Source organism: Rhinoraja longicauda, chromosome 5 (assembly GCF_053455715.1).
Source record: "Rhinoraja longicauda isolate Sanriku21f chromosome 5, sRhiLon1.1, whole genome shotgun sequence".
NCBI classification, from domain to species: Eukaryota; Metazoa; Chordata; class Chondrichthyes; order Rajiformes; family Arhynchobatidae; genus Rhinoraja; species Rhinoraja longicauda.
Window position 1 is genome coordinate 72,394,265 of NC_135957.1, and position 13,697 is coordinate 72,407,961.

At 44.8% G+C, this 13,697-nt stretch overlaps 1 protein-coding gene across 16 annotated transcripts in view; it reads left to right on the forward strand.

Moving 5' to 3' along the window:
- Nucleotides 1-13,697, forward strand: part of eya4 (EYA transcriptional coactivator and phosphatase 4) — a 396,477-nt gene that overhangs the window by 89,739 nt on the left and 293,041 nt on the right. Inside the window, exon 1 of one of the 16 annotated variants that reach the window (XM_078399778.1) lies at nt 2,700-2,767. The exons of the other annotated variants lie outside the window; for them this stretch is intronic. The gene's annotated coding sequence lies outside the window, so the exon portion shown is untranslated. Of the gene's footprint in view, nt 1-2,699; nt 2,768-13,697 lie in introns of those variants that run through there. 16 annotated transcript variants of the gene reach the window in all.

Sequence of the window (13,697 nt, forward strand, 5' to 3'; positions counted from 1 at the left end):
TTTAGTGCACAATTAAGTCCCGTAAAGTCCAATTAAAGATAGTTCGAGGGTCTCCAATGAGGTAGATGATGAGACAAGACCGCTCTCTAGTTAGTGATTTGATGGTTCAGTTGCCTGATAACAGCTGGGAATAAACTGTCCATGTATCTAGATGGTATTTATTCACAAAATGCTGGAGTAACTCAGCAGGCCAGGCAGCATCTCAGGAGAGAAGGAATGGGCGACGTTTCGGGTCGAGGCCCTTCTTCAGACTGATGATGTAGATGGGGTAGACAATCAGAAACTTAATTCCCAAGATGGAAGTATCAAATATTAGAGGAGTAACTTTAAGGTGAGAGGGGCAAAGTTTACAGGAGATGTGCAGGGCAAGTTTTTTTACACAGTGAGTGGTGGGTACTTGGAACCTGCTGCCGGGGGTGGTGGTTGTGGCAGATTCAATAGTGGTTGGTATTTAAGAGACTTTTGGATAGACACATGAATATGCAGGGAATGGAGAGATATGGATCACATGCAGGCAGTTAAGAGTTGGTCTCAGCATCATGTTCAGCACAGGCATAGTGGCCGAATGGCCTGTTCCTGTGCTGTGCTGCTCTATGTGGCATGGTGGCGCAGCGGTAGAGTTACCGCCTTACAGTGAATGCAGCGCCGGAGACTCAGGTTCGATCCTGACTACGGGCGCTGTCTGTACGGAGTTTGTACGTTCTCCCCGTGACCTGCGTGGGTTTTCTCCGAGATCTTCGGTTTCCTCCCACACTCCAAAGACGTACAGGTATGTAGGTTAATTGGCTGGGCAAATGTAAAAATTTTTAAAAATTGTCCCTAGTGGGTGAAGGATAGTGTTGGTGTGCGGGGATCGCTGGGCGGCGTGGACCCGGTGGGCCGAAGGGCCTGTTTCTGCGCTGTATCTCTAAAAATGTACAATGATAAGCGCATGTAAGACCACTAAACTCACATAATGCTACATGTTCATAGAGCTTAATCCCAAGCATTGATCATCGCATTTAACTGGACTCTCCCTTCAGAGTTTACATGAAGGGCTTTCTGCCCCCATGTGGATAACTATCCTTCAATCTTCTGCTCATCTTGCTACATGCCCCAATGCAACACAGTAGAAAACATTGGAGCTTGTAGACAATCTTGACATTTACATATTCTGTCCCTATTTTTTAAGCCGGAATTTTTCAATTCTACAGCTACTTCCACCACTAGCTGCAGCCTCATCACACCATCTCCTCAAGAGATGGGACCCAAGCCAGGCGATTCTTTGTGTGCTGGTCACAGAAGTGGATCTGAAAACATGCATGACAATCACTCCACTCTTTTAAACCTCAACTCCAACAGCATATCTGTAGATTGTGAATCGCTCGATTGTAATCATGTTTTCGGAAGGAACTGCAGATGTTGGTTTACACCAAAGATCGAGACAAAATGCTGTACTAAATCAGCGGGACAGGCAGCATCTCTGAAGAGAAGGAATGGGTGACGTTTTGGATCGAGACCCTTCTTCAGACCATCAAATCATGTATAGTCTTTCCAGTGACTGGTTAGCATGCAACAAAAGCTTTTCACTGTACCTTGGCAATAAGCTAAACTAAACTAAAGATGCAAGTTTTCTTCATGCAGGATAGTATAGCTTGTTGCAGCACGGAACAGTGTAATTAGTATCTCTGTTTGCAACACACATAAATTAGCAGCCGTGAAAAAAGTTGGGTTGATGCCAGCATTGGTAGCAAAGGATGCTGGATAATGTAGAATCAAGGATAACTCTGGATAACTCTACATCGTGATCCCGAACCTGTTTTTGTTACCGGTTCAATTTACTCGCCTGAACTTCCCTGTCTTTTCTCTACTACTGGAAATATGACTATTCAATTAGAAATGAAATTACTCTGACCCCATTCCAAACAGCAGAGATTGAGAATTGTGTTCAATTGTGTTCACTGAAACATCCAACAGTTACATACAAACATATGAATTAGGCACAAAAAGCTGGAGTAACGCAGCGGGACAGGCAGCACGTATTACTGAAGAAGGGTCTCGACCCGAAATGTCACCCATTCCTTCTCTCCAGAGATGCTGCCTGTCCCACTGAGTTACTCCAGCTTTGTGGGTCTATCTTCGGTTTAAATCAGCACCTGCAGTTCCTTCCTAAACATATGAATTAGGAGAAGATCAACCACCTATCCATGTTCTCCAGAGATGCTGTTTGACCTGCTGAGATACTCCAGCACTTTGTGTCCTTTTATGTATTAAGCAACAATTGCAGTTGTCATACAATGATAATACCTTACTCTGTTACGATAGACATTCAATATTAACGACACAATTCCCGTCCTCCCCCCCCCCCCCCCCCCCCCGGTCCGCAATAACGACGGTTTACTGTATTGCTATTCCGAATTATCTCTGCCGATGAACACAATAAATAGCTGAGTCATACTCAGCAGGTTTTTTTATTTATTCGTGTCATCACACGACTGTTTGCCAATAGTGAGCAAATTTTAGTGCCACGTCGTTGGCCTCTGCAAGATAGCTTCACAGTGCATGTGTCGTGCAGCATGTCACAGCTCAGGAGATGTTCCATAGTCTGGAGGCCCCGTCCGCACTCGCAGTCTGCCACATCTTCAGTATATCCCCACTTCAGCATGTTCCATTTGCTCCTCCCCATGCCTGTCCGCAGTCTGTTGAGACGGCGCCAGGTTTTCCACGGTTGGTCGGAACCCGGTGGAAGTTTCTCAGAGGGATCGATTGTCATGTGAATACCCAGCAGGTAAGTAATAGGTTTTAATTCCCTTGTCATACTTGTCATTAGCCATTAAAGTTAAATGGCGGTAAGGGTAATAAAATTGGCTTAATGATCCTGATGGAAGGAAATTTATACACAAAATGCTAGAGTAACTCAGCAGGTCAGGCAGCATCTCAGGAGAGAAGGAATGGGTGATGTTTCAGGTCGAGACCCTTCTTCAGACTGATGTCAGGGGGGCGGGACAAAGGAAGGATATAGGTGGAGACAGGAAGATAGAGGGAGAACTGGGAAGGGGGAGGGGAAGAGAGGGACAGGGGAACTATCTAAAGTTGGAGAAGTCAATGTTCATACCGCTGGGCTGTAAGCTGCCCAAGCGAAATATGAGGTGCTGTTCCTCCAATTTCCGGTGGGCCTCACTATGGCACTGGAGGAGGCCCATGACAGAAAGGTCAGACTGGGAGTTGGAGGGGGAGTTGAAGTGCTCAGCCACCGGGAGATCAGGTTGGTTAAGGCGGACTGAGCGAAGGTGTTGAGCGAAACGATCGCCGAGCCTGCGTTTGGTTTCGCCGATGTAAAGAAGTTGACATCTAGAGCAGCGGATACAATAGATGAGGTTGGAGGAGGTGCAGGTGAACCTCTGTCTTGCCTGGAAAGACTGTTTGGGTCCTTGGATGGAGTTGAGGGGGGAGGTAAAGGGACAGGTGTTGCATCTCCTGCAGTTGCAGGGGAAAGTGCCTGATGGAAGGAAATGTAAACTCACTCAGGATTTCTGAATTATAACATAACATAACATAACATAACATAACAACACTTTATTGTCACTCGGCACAACACCGAGCGAAATGTCAGCAGTCACACAAAACACAGCAAAAAAGAAAAGAACACAGGACACCCGACCCCAACACAAACATCCATCACAGTGACTCCAAACACCCCCTCACTGTGATGGAGGCAACAAAACTTCCCCTCTCTTCCCCCCGCACCCACGGACAGGCAGCTCGACCCCTACCGAGGCAAACGACACGCACAGCCCCCGCAAGGGGATGGAAGGCCCCCCGGCCGAGCCGCCCCGGGCACCGAAACGTCCCGCGGCCACACCGGGCGATGTTAAGTCCAACGGCCGAGCCGCACCGGGCACTGAAACGTCCCGCGGCCGAACAGCGTTGACGATGTTAAGTCCAGCGGCCAAGCCGCACCGGGCACTGAAACGTCCCGCGGCCACACCGGGCGATGTTAAGTCCAGCGGCCAAGCCGCACCGGGCACTGAAACGTCCCGCGGCCGAGCCGCACCGGGCACTGAAACGTCCCGCGGCCACACCGGGCGATGTTAAGTCCAGCGGCCAAGCGGCACCGGGCACTGAAACGTCCCGCGGCCGAGCCGCACCGGGCACTGAAACGTCCCGCGGCCGCACCGGGCGATGTTAAGTCCAGCGGCCGAGCCGCACCGGGCACTGAAACGTCCCGCGGCCGAGCTGCGCCGGCAATGTTAAGGCCCGCAGCCGAGCCGCACCGGGCACTGAAACGTCCCGCAGCCGAGCTGCGCCGGCAATGTTAAGGCCCGCAGCCGAGCCGCACCGGGCACTGAAACGTCCCGCAGCCGAGCTGCGCCGGCAATGTTAAGGCCCGCCCACACCGGGGAAATTTACAGTGTTACAGCAGCAAAGTGGATAGCAAGAGATCATTCATTATAAATAAAAGATACATAAATTGTCATCAGTTTTCTGTGTGTTCTTTGCTGTTATTGTTGACTTGTCTGCTGGGAGCAGCGCTGGTTGTGCAGTCACAGCAGCGGGAAGGAAGGACCTCCTATATCTTGGGGTGAAGGAGTCTGTCACTGAAGGAGCTACTCAGTGCAGTGACAGTGTCCTGCATGGGGTGAGAGTCGTTGTCCAGCAGCGATGTTAGCTTTGCCATCATCCTCCTCTCTCCCACCACCTGCACTGAGTCGAGGAGGGCAACCCAGGACAGAGCTGGCCTTCCTGACCAGCTTGTCGAGTCTCTTCCCTTCCGCCGCTGAGATGCTGCTGCTCCAGCAGACCACTCCATAGAAAATGGCCGATGGCACCACCGTGTTGTAGAAGGATACGATACGATCAATATGATAGGACTTTATTTACTCCCCGACTTACGCAATAGGCAACTTATGTAAACCAACACTTACGTAAACAATTCTCTACTCAGTCCCTAGTGCAATCAATGTGTAAGAAGGAACTGCAGATGATGGTTTACACTGAAGATAGATACAAAGTGCTGGAGTAACTCAGCAGGTCAGGTAGCATCTCTGGAGAAAAGGAATAGGTGACGTCTCAGGTCGAGACCCCAGTGCAATCAAGGCAGTTTGTAATTTCTACAACACTACGATCGCTCACCAAGGAAAGTTCCCCAGCGGTAGGACGGAACTCAAGCCAGCAATGGCAGCAGTGCTTACGCAGAATGCCACGTGCCATAGAAAGTGTCCCAACAGCGAGATGGGACTTATGTTTACAAGTTCACAAGTAACTTGAGCAAAATACAAGTGCACGAGTAACTCAGCGGGAAAAATCTGAGGAAAGACGTTCTTGCCTTAGAGGGACTACAGAGAAGGTTCACCAGATTGATCCCTGGGATGGCGGGACTTTCATATGAAGAAAGACTGGATAGACTAGGCTTGTACTCGCTGGAATTTAGAAGACTGAGGGGGGGTCTTATAGAAACATATAAAATTCTTAAGGGGTTGGAGAGGCTAGATGTGGGAAGATTGTTCCCGATGTTGGGGGAGTCCAGAACCAGGGGTCACAGCTTAAGGATAAGGGGGAAGTCTTTTAGGACCGAGATGAGAAAACATTTCTTCACACAGAGAGTGGTGAGTCTGTGGAATTCTCTGCCACAGAAGGTAGTTGAGGCCAGTTCATTGGCTATATTTAAGAGGGAGTTAGATGTGGCCCTTGTGGCTAAAGGGATCAGGGGGTATGGAGAGAAGGCAGGTACAGGTTACTGAGCTGGATGATCAGCCATGATCATATTGAATGGCGGTGCAGGCTCGAAGGGCCGAATGGCCTACTCCTGCACCTATTTTCTATGTTTCTATGTTTCTAAGACAGGCAGCATCTCTGGAGGACAAGGAAGTACATTTCCTCCACAGATGCTGTGGTGAGGATTTGAGTTGTTAGCTGCTGCCGAACTGCAGCCGGATGCTGCTAAGCCAACAAGCTTTAGCCCAGCAGTAGACTCGTTCGTGGTTTGAACGAGGAGAGGGACAAGGAGCATTCCAAGAGGGATTTCAGCTGGATTCCAAATAATACTCTCAGTGAGTTATTTTGGCCAAAGGTCGGAAACAGATACAGAACGGTGATTCTGGATATACTTAAAATCTGACTTACGTAAAGGTTTGTAAGTCGGGGAGTGCCTGTGTTAGAATCTGTTATCTGAACCAGATTGGTGAATCAACCATTTGTAGGCTTTGAGAAAGGATGAAATTGGACTCAGTTGTTCATGAATTGGGCAAGATATCTGAGGCTTTGAAGGTTTGTGGCAAAAAATAGTCAATATCCGCTGAAAGAAAGGAGAGATAATTAGCTGGGAAAAGTGATTGCATTCCCAACAACTCTTTTCCGGCATTTATTTGCATTAGGATGCTAGAGTGTAAAGTTAGTGTAGTATTTTTGCATTGCCTTAAAAGGCAACTTCAGCATTGTGAAATCACTAACTAAATCATGAACATTTGGCCTTGGGGCTTTAACTTTGATTGACAGTTTGATATAATGTGATTTAATTATTGCCCACAGAAGGTTACTTCTATAACCGGAGGGGCTACTCAGCCTATATTTTGCTAAATCGTGGATGTAAGTCACAGGGCTCTCTTGCCATTTTTGGGACTTTTGAAATTTATAGCTTAGAACCATGGGATTCTCAATTTTCAGTACTCCATAAACTCTACTCAGTTGCCAATATTGAAATTACTTTCACTCGTCCTTGTGAATTCTTTTGTAAACCTGAAGTCTCCTTGATTCACGAAGGAGCTTTGTTGATTAATGAATAAGCCTCTTAATTAAACATTACTTGAAAATTATATTGTGCATTTAATGTAGCAGATATTGATTGCACAGCTAAGTTGAATGAATAGTCGAAAAATAAATACTTTGAAATTCTGGTTTCTTCAACATCTCTGACTTTAATCACTCTACCAGTGATGATCATGTTTTCTGCTGCCAATTGTCCTGACATTTGGGATTCCCTGGCGAAACTGCTCAGCCTCTGTAACTTTTATTTATTTTAAGAACTTCTTTACAGTCCAGGTCCATCTGCCCAAGCATCTCTTAATGTGTGTGATATGCCTTGAGAAATGTTTGAGTGTCAATGCAAGTTGCCTTTTTTTGAAACATAGAAAATAGGTGCAGGAGTAGGCCATTCGGCCCTTCAAGTCAGCACCGCCATTCAATATGATCATGGCCGATCATCCAAAATCAGTAATAGACACAAAAAGGTGGAGTAACTCAGCAGGACAGGCAGCATCTCTGGAGAGAAGGAATGGGTGACGTTACGGGTCGAGACCCTTCATTCCTTCTCTCCAGAGATACTGCCTGTCCCGCTGAGTTACTCCAGTTTTTTGTGTCTATCTTTGGTTCAAACCAGCATCTGCAGTTCCTTCTTATCCAAAATCAGTACCCACCCAGTTCCTGCTTTCTCCCCACATCCCTTGATTCCGTTAGCCCTAAGAGCTATATGTAACTCTCTCTTGAAAACATCAATTTTTACTGGACAGGTTAGTATTAAAGAAACAATGGAGGTTAACTAATTTGGTGTGGGGTGAGGGGGCATTTCCAATGCATAGGATGCACAGTTAGAACAATGGTTAGGAATTTGGAGGAAGGAGGTGATGCATCAAGCTACAATTTCTGTTGAAGCTGAGAATAGAAGCGTTGATCCAACAGAGTTTAAAAATGGCTTACAAGGAAGATGAAGGTTACCTTCTGCAAACCCAGTCACTTCATTGAATATTAATTAAAATTGCAAAGGTCCACACATGAAAACAAATTACCTAGCATTAAGTAGGTGGAAAGCAAAAGAAATGGATCAATAAAGGTTCATGATCAATGCTACAAAATGATAATTAGAAAGAATAAAATTTTGGATTGCAAATATTGAACAGTTGATACTATGACAAAATATCCTATTTTCTCCTTGTAAAAATCCTTGCAGTTGGGCTAATTTCGAATATTGTGTCCAATTCTGGTCTGCTTTCATTGTAGCTGATATTCAGGGCGTTGAATTGGTGCTGACCGATGGAAGAGTAATTCGCAGTTTGAAACATTTTATTATCCAGACAAGCATAACATATGATTACCACAGCACAAAAATTGGAAGAGGTGCAATTGAGCCACAAATGATTTTGCATTCTAACCTTTCAGTGTTGATTAAATTTTAAGGAAACAAGTATTTTGTGAAGTCAAATAATTGTAAAGCACAGAGGAAGGCATTTGGGATATTGTATAATTGTTGAGACTCTTTAAAAGAGCAATTGATTTAATCCCAACTCCCTTGGTCTAATCCATGTCCCACCTTCCAATTAAGGATCCTTTTGACAGGAGTAGTGTGTGTAATTTGCAGAAAATAATATTTTGCCATAAAAGCTCCCCCCTTTCAAATTTCAGAGGTAAGGATCATGAAAAATAAAATTAGGACCCGTTTTAACATTAGAAATAACACAGCTGCAACAAGAACATTTTACTCCTTTATTGGTTATGACAGAAGAAATATTTTAACTACATGCAAGAATTAAATTAAACCCATAATTATATTCTCAAAGAAAGTTATAAACATAGTTCTGCTAAATAGAATAGAGGTGGAAGACTTTTTGAAAATTCAGAGACATTTCAAATAGGAAATATTAATCCATACTTTGCATCAGCCATCAGTCTTGAAGTTGCTAACAAATTTAATGATCAAATGTTATAATTTAATAATGATGTTATTAATAATATTTGTGGGGTTCAAGCTATTATTTAAAGACATTAAAGAGTAATAGAATCATAAAACACAGAAACAGGCCCTTTGGCCCAACTTGCCCATGTCAACCAAGATGCTCCATCTAAACTAGTCCCACCTGCCCGAGTTTAGTCCACATCCCTCTAAACCTTTCCTATCTGTGTACCTGTCCAAATGTATTTTAAATGTTATAGTTCCTGCCTCATCTACCTCCTCTGGCAGCTCATCCCATAGTCCCACCACCCTTTGTGTGAAAAAACTCTTCCCAGGTTCCCAATGAATCTAATGTGATATTGTTGATTTCAAACCTTCCAACAACTGACAACAGGATCCTCCTTTCAGCAGTTCAGTTAGTGTTGACCTGTTGTTCGTATGCTTAGAGTCCACCTACCCTACATAACCCCACTCCCTGTAGGGCATTGCAATATCCAATCACACAATACCACCACATTCCCACTCCCATTACCAGCAAGTGATCAAATGTTTGATTCCCACACCGCCCCACCTCCCAAATATCCGATGCTGTTTTTCCCTATTGGTTTCTGTCCTTGTTCCTCCCTTTGTCTGACGCCCAATGCTGTCAATGATACCGCTCATCTTGACCTGATTCCTTCCCCTCACTCTGATTTTGTGGACCTGAAACTCCCGATCTCTGAACTTGCAACTCCCAAAGACCTGGATCCCCAAACCTGAACACAATATCACTCTACCCCTTTGTGCACAATCTGCTATCTTGCTGGATCTCGATTTCTCTCCTGTTCTATCATCTGAAGCCTTATGTGGGATAGAATTTCACTATAACTGACGCTAGAGTATTTCCAGATTGTCGATGACTCTAAATTTCTAAAGCTACCAGTGTTTGTTACTTTTCCCAGCGAATGTAGGGCATGAACAGGCTGGCGTGAAGAGTTGTGAAGTTAATTCACTGAATTCCTTCCAGTGAAAATTGATTCTGTTTTTGGCTTGGGACAGATCATCCTGTACAAAGGCAAGGCAAAAATTATCAATGGCAGAGTGATAGCTCAAAATAGAAAGTCCACGGAAAGAGCAATGAGAACATGGTAGACTTCAAATTCAGTTTGAGGGTGAGAAATTAGCATTCTAAGTTTAAATATACACAATTATTGTATATATCTAAAAAGTTTTAAAAAGTGAAAAAGTTTTTTCTCATCTCAGTTTTAAATGGCCTCCCCTTTATTCTTAGACTGTGGCCCCTGGTTCTGGACTACCCCAACATTGGGAACATTTTTCCTGCATCTAGCTGGTCCAGTCCTTTGAAAAAATTATATGTTATCCAGTTTGGAAGGGAAGGTGACCAAGTTCACGTTCAAGTTGTGCAAGTTCAAGTTGAGTTTATTGTCAGATGCGGCAGTGCGGTGAAGTACAGGTACAATGAAAAATCCTGCTTGAAACAGCATTACAGGCACATAGATAGACAAAAACACGAAGATAAATTGGACATAAATTATACATAATTGGAAAAAGAGATCGATTCCATGGCAATGCAGGAGGTGGGCAGTTGTGTTTCATTTTTAGATTTAAATTTAGATTTAGAGATACAGTGCAGAAACAGGGCCTTCGGCCCACCGGGTCCGCGCCGCCCAGCGATCCCCGCACATTAACACTATCCTACACACCCTAGGGACAATTTTTACATTTGCCCAGCCAATTAACCTACATACCTGTACGTCTTTGGAGTGTGGGAGGAAACCGAAGATCTCGGAGAAAACTCACGGGGAGAACGTACAAACTCCGTACAGACGGCGCCCGTAGTCAGGATCGAACCTGAGTCTCCGGCGCTGCATTCGCTGTAAGGCAGCAACTCTACCGCTGCGCCACCCAAGCACCGTACCGCAGCGCCACCGTGCCGCCCAACACCGTGCTGTTTCAAGCAGGATTTTTCATTGTACCTGTACCTCACCGCACTGCCACATCTGACAATAAACTCAACTTGACCTTGCACAACTTCAACGGGAACATTGTGGAGATGGGACTGGGGTGTAGTAGGTTGGTTCAAGAACCTAATCATTGTTGGAAGTGTCTATTTGTAGACAAAAAGATGCTGGTGTGCACATCAATTAAATTTGTATCTAGATTTATCAACAATTTATTTCCTGTGCAATTTAAGCCTGTGCAAAAATCCAAGGCTTTTATTGTGACAGTGCACTATTATGTCGGAAAGTAACTGTTCCTGAACCTAATGGTGTAGGACTACAGGCTTCTGTACCTCCTGTCTGGTGGTAGCAGTGAGAAAAGGGCATGGTCTGGATGGTGGGAATCCATGATGCAACACTGCCTCATGTAGATGCCTTCCATGGAGGGGGGGCTGTGCTGGAGATGGACCAGGCTGCGTCCACCACTCTCTGCAGCTTAAGGTCATAAGTAATCGGAGCAGAATTAGGCCATTGGGCCCATCAAGTCTACTCCGCCATTCAATCATGGCAGATCTATCTTTACCTCCTAACCCCATTCACCTGCCTTCTCCCCATAACCCCTGACACCTGTACTAATCACGAATCTGTTTATCTCTGCTTTAAAAATATCCATTGACGGCCTCCACAACCTTTTGTGGCAAAGAATTCCACAGATTGACCACCCTCTGACTAAAGAAATTCCTTCTCATCTCCTTCCCAAAAGAATGTCCTTTAATTCTGAAGCTATGATCTCTAGTCCTAGACTCTCCCATAATTTTCGCCATATTATCTTATCGAAACGTATAAGATTATTAGAGGCAGGAAACATGTTCCCAATGTTGGGAGAGTCCAGAACAAGGGGCCACAGTTTAAGAATAAGGGGTAGGCCATTTAGAACGGAGATGAGGAAAAACATTTTCAGTCAGAGAGTTGTGAATCTGTGGAATTCTCTGCCTCAGAAGGCAGTGGAGGCCAATTCTCTAAATGCATTCAAGAGAGAGCTAGATAGAGCTCTTAAGGATAGTGGAGCCATGGGGTATGGGGAGAAGGCAGGAACGGGGTACTGATTGAGAATGATCAGCCATGATCACATTGAATGGTGGTGCTGGCTCGAAGGGCCGAATGGCCTACTCCTGCACCTATTGTCTATTGTCTATCTCCACAACAGCTTCTAGCATTCCTATGCATTAGAATTGCTATGATGCGACCAATCCCGATACTTACTGCAGTACATCCATAAAAGTTTGTTAGAGTATTCAGAAACATATCGCTTCTCTTTAAACTTCTAAGAAAGTAGCGGCATTGGCAAGCCTTCTTCATGATTGCATCCATGTGCCAGGTCCAGGACAGGCCGTTTGAGCTGTTAACTCTCCAGAATTTTAAGCTGCTAACTCCACCACCAACCTACAATGAAAACGAAGAAAGAAAAGACAATATTTAAACAATTAAGTCTACAAAACATTACGGAACAAAGGGCTCCTGGTACATGAAACACAAAAAGCCAGCATGCAAGTAATTTGGAAAGTTAAAAGAATGTTGATATTTATTGCTCGGGTTATGAGGGTTATAAATACAGGAAAGCTTAGAAGCAACTTTACAGGACATTGGTAAGAGAGACCCACTTTATAAATTGCTCGGGTTTGACCTGGCCCCATCTCTTTCCCAGCTTTCTTGCCCCTACTACAGTCGGTCTGAAGAAGGGTTCCAACTGAATTCTCACCCATCCATTCCTGATGCTGCCTGACCCATTGAGTTACTCCATCACACTGTGTAGTATTTTGTACAGTTTTCCATTTTTAAAAGTCATTTAAAGGAGAGGCAGCATGGAGAAGTTCCACTCAGTTGATATCCAGTATGAGAGGATTATCATATGAAGACAATTTGTGCAGGTTGGGCCAACACTTAAATTTAGTTTAGAGGACTCTAAACTAGTTTAGTTTAGTTTAGTTTAGTTTAGAGACCAATTTCCCTCATGGGATAAATAAAGTTCTATCGTATCGCATCGTATCGTCGGAGTTTTGAAGAGTGGGAGGTTGGGTTAATGAAGCACATACCATTCTGAGGAGGAGGGATAGAGAAGATTTCTGACAGTGGTGCTACCTGGAACAAAGAGACAGAGTTAGAGAATGTGGGGGAAGGAAGCTGATACAATATAGAGATTATCCTTCTGTACATCATATCAGGGCAAACATGAGAGCCCTGAGTCATAGTCATAGAGTGATACAGTGTGGAAACAGGCCCTTCAGCCTAACTTGCCCACACCGCCCATCATGTCTCAGCTACATTAGTCCCACCTGCCTGCGTTTCCCCTTCACCTTGAACCTATGTCCTCTGGTTCTCGATTCCCTTACTCTGGGCAAGAGATTCTGTGCATCTCCCCGATCTATTCCTCTCATGATTTTATACACCTCTTTAAGATCACCCCTCATACCCCTGCGCTCCAAGGAATAGAGACCTAGCCTAGTGAGGTCCCTGTGAGTCTCACTCCATTCACTCAGGAAATGATCAGTGAGATACCCCATCACCCCAATCAAGCCTGGCAGGTAACATTGGATATCAGAGTACATTGACAGATATGTGTTTTAATTTCAAGAATATCCATTGAACTAATGAACTATTAAAATATCGTGCTCTAGAATTTTTGCACCCAGTCTTTAGTTTTGTTTAAGTTTTGAAGACACAGCATGGAAACAGGCCCTATAGCCCACCGAGTCCACGCCGACCAGCGATCCCCACACACTTGCACTATCCTACACACACTCAGGACAATTTACAATTATACCAAGCCAATTAACCTATAAACCTATATGTCTGGAGTGTGGCAGGAAACCAAAGATCCCAGAGAAAGCCTGTGCAGGTCACAGGGAGAATGTACAGACAAGCACCCCTGATCAGGATCGAACCTGGGTCTCTGGCGCTGTAAGGCAGCAACTCTACCACTGCGCCACCGTGCTGCCCTCAGTCAGTGGTGCTCGGTATATTAATAATCCTCTCCGTGTATTGCACCCAGACTCTGAAATTCATTCCACTAGTTATTTTAAACCGAGGTGTTTAACACAAGAGAACGATCCAAATTT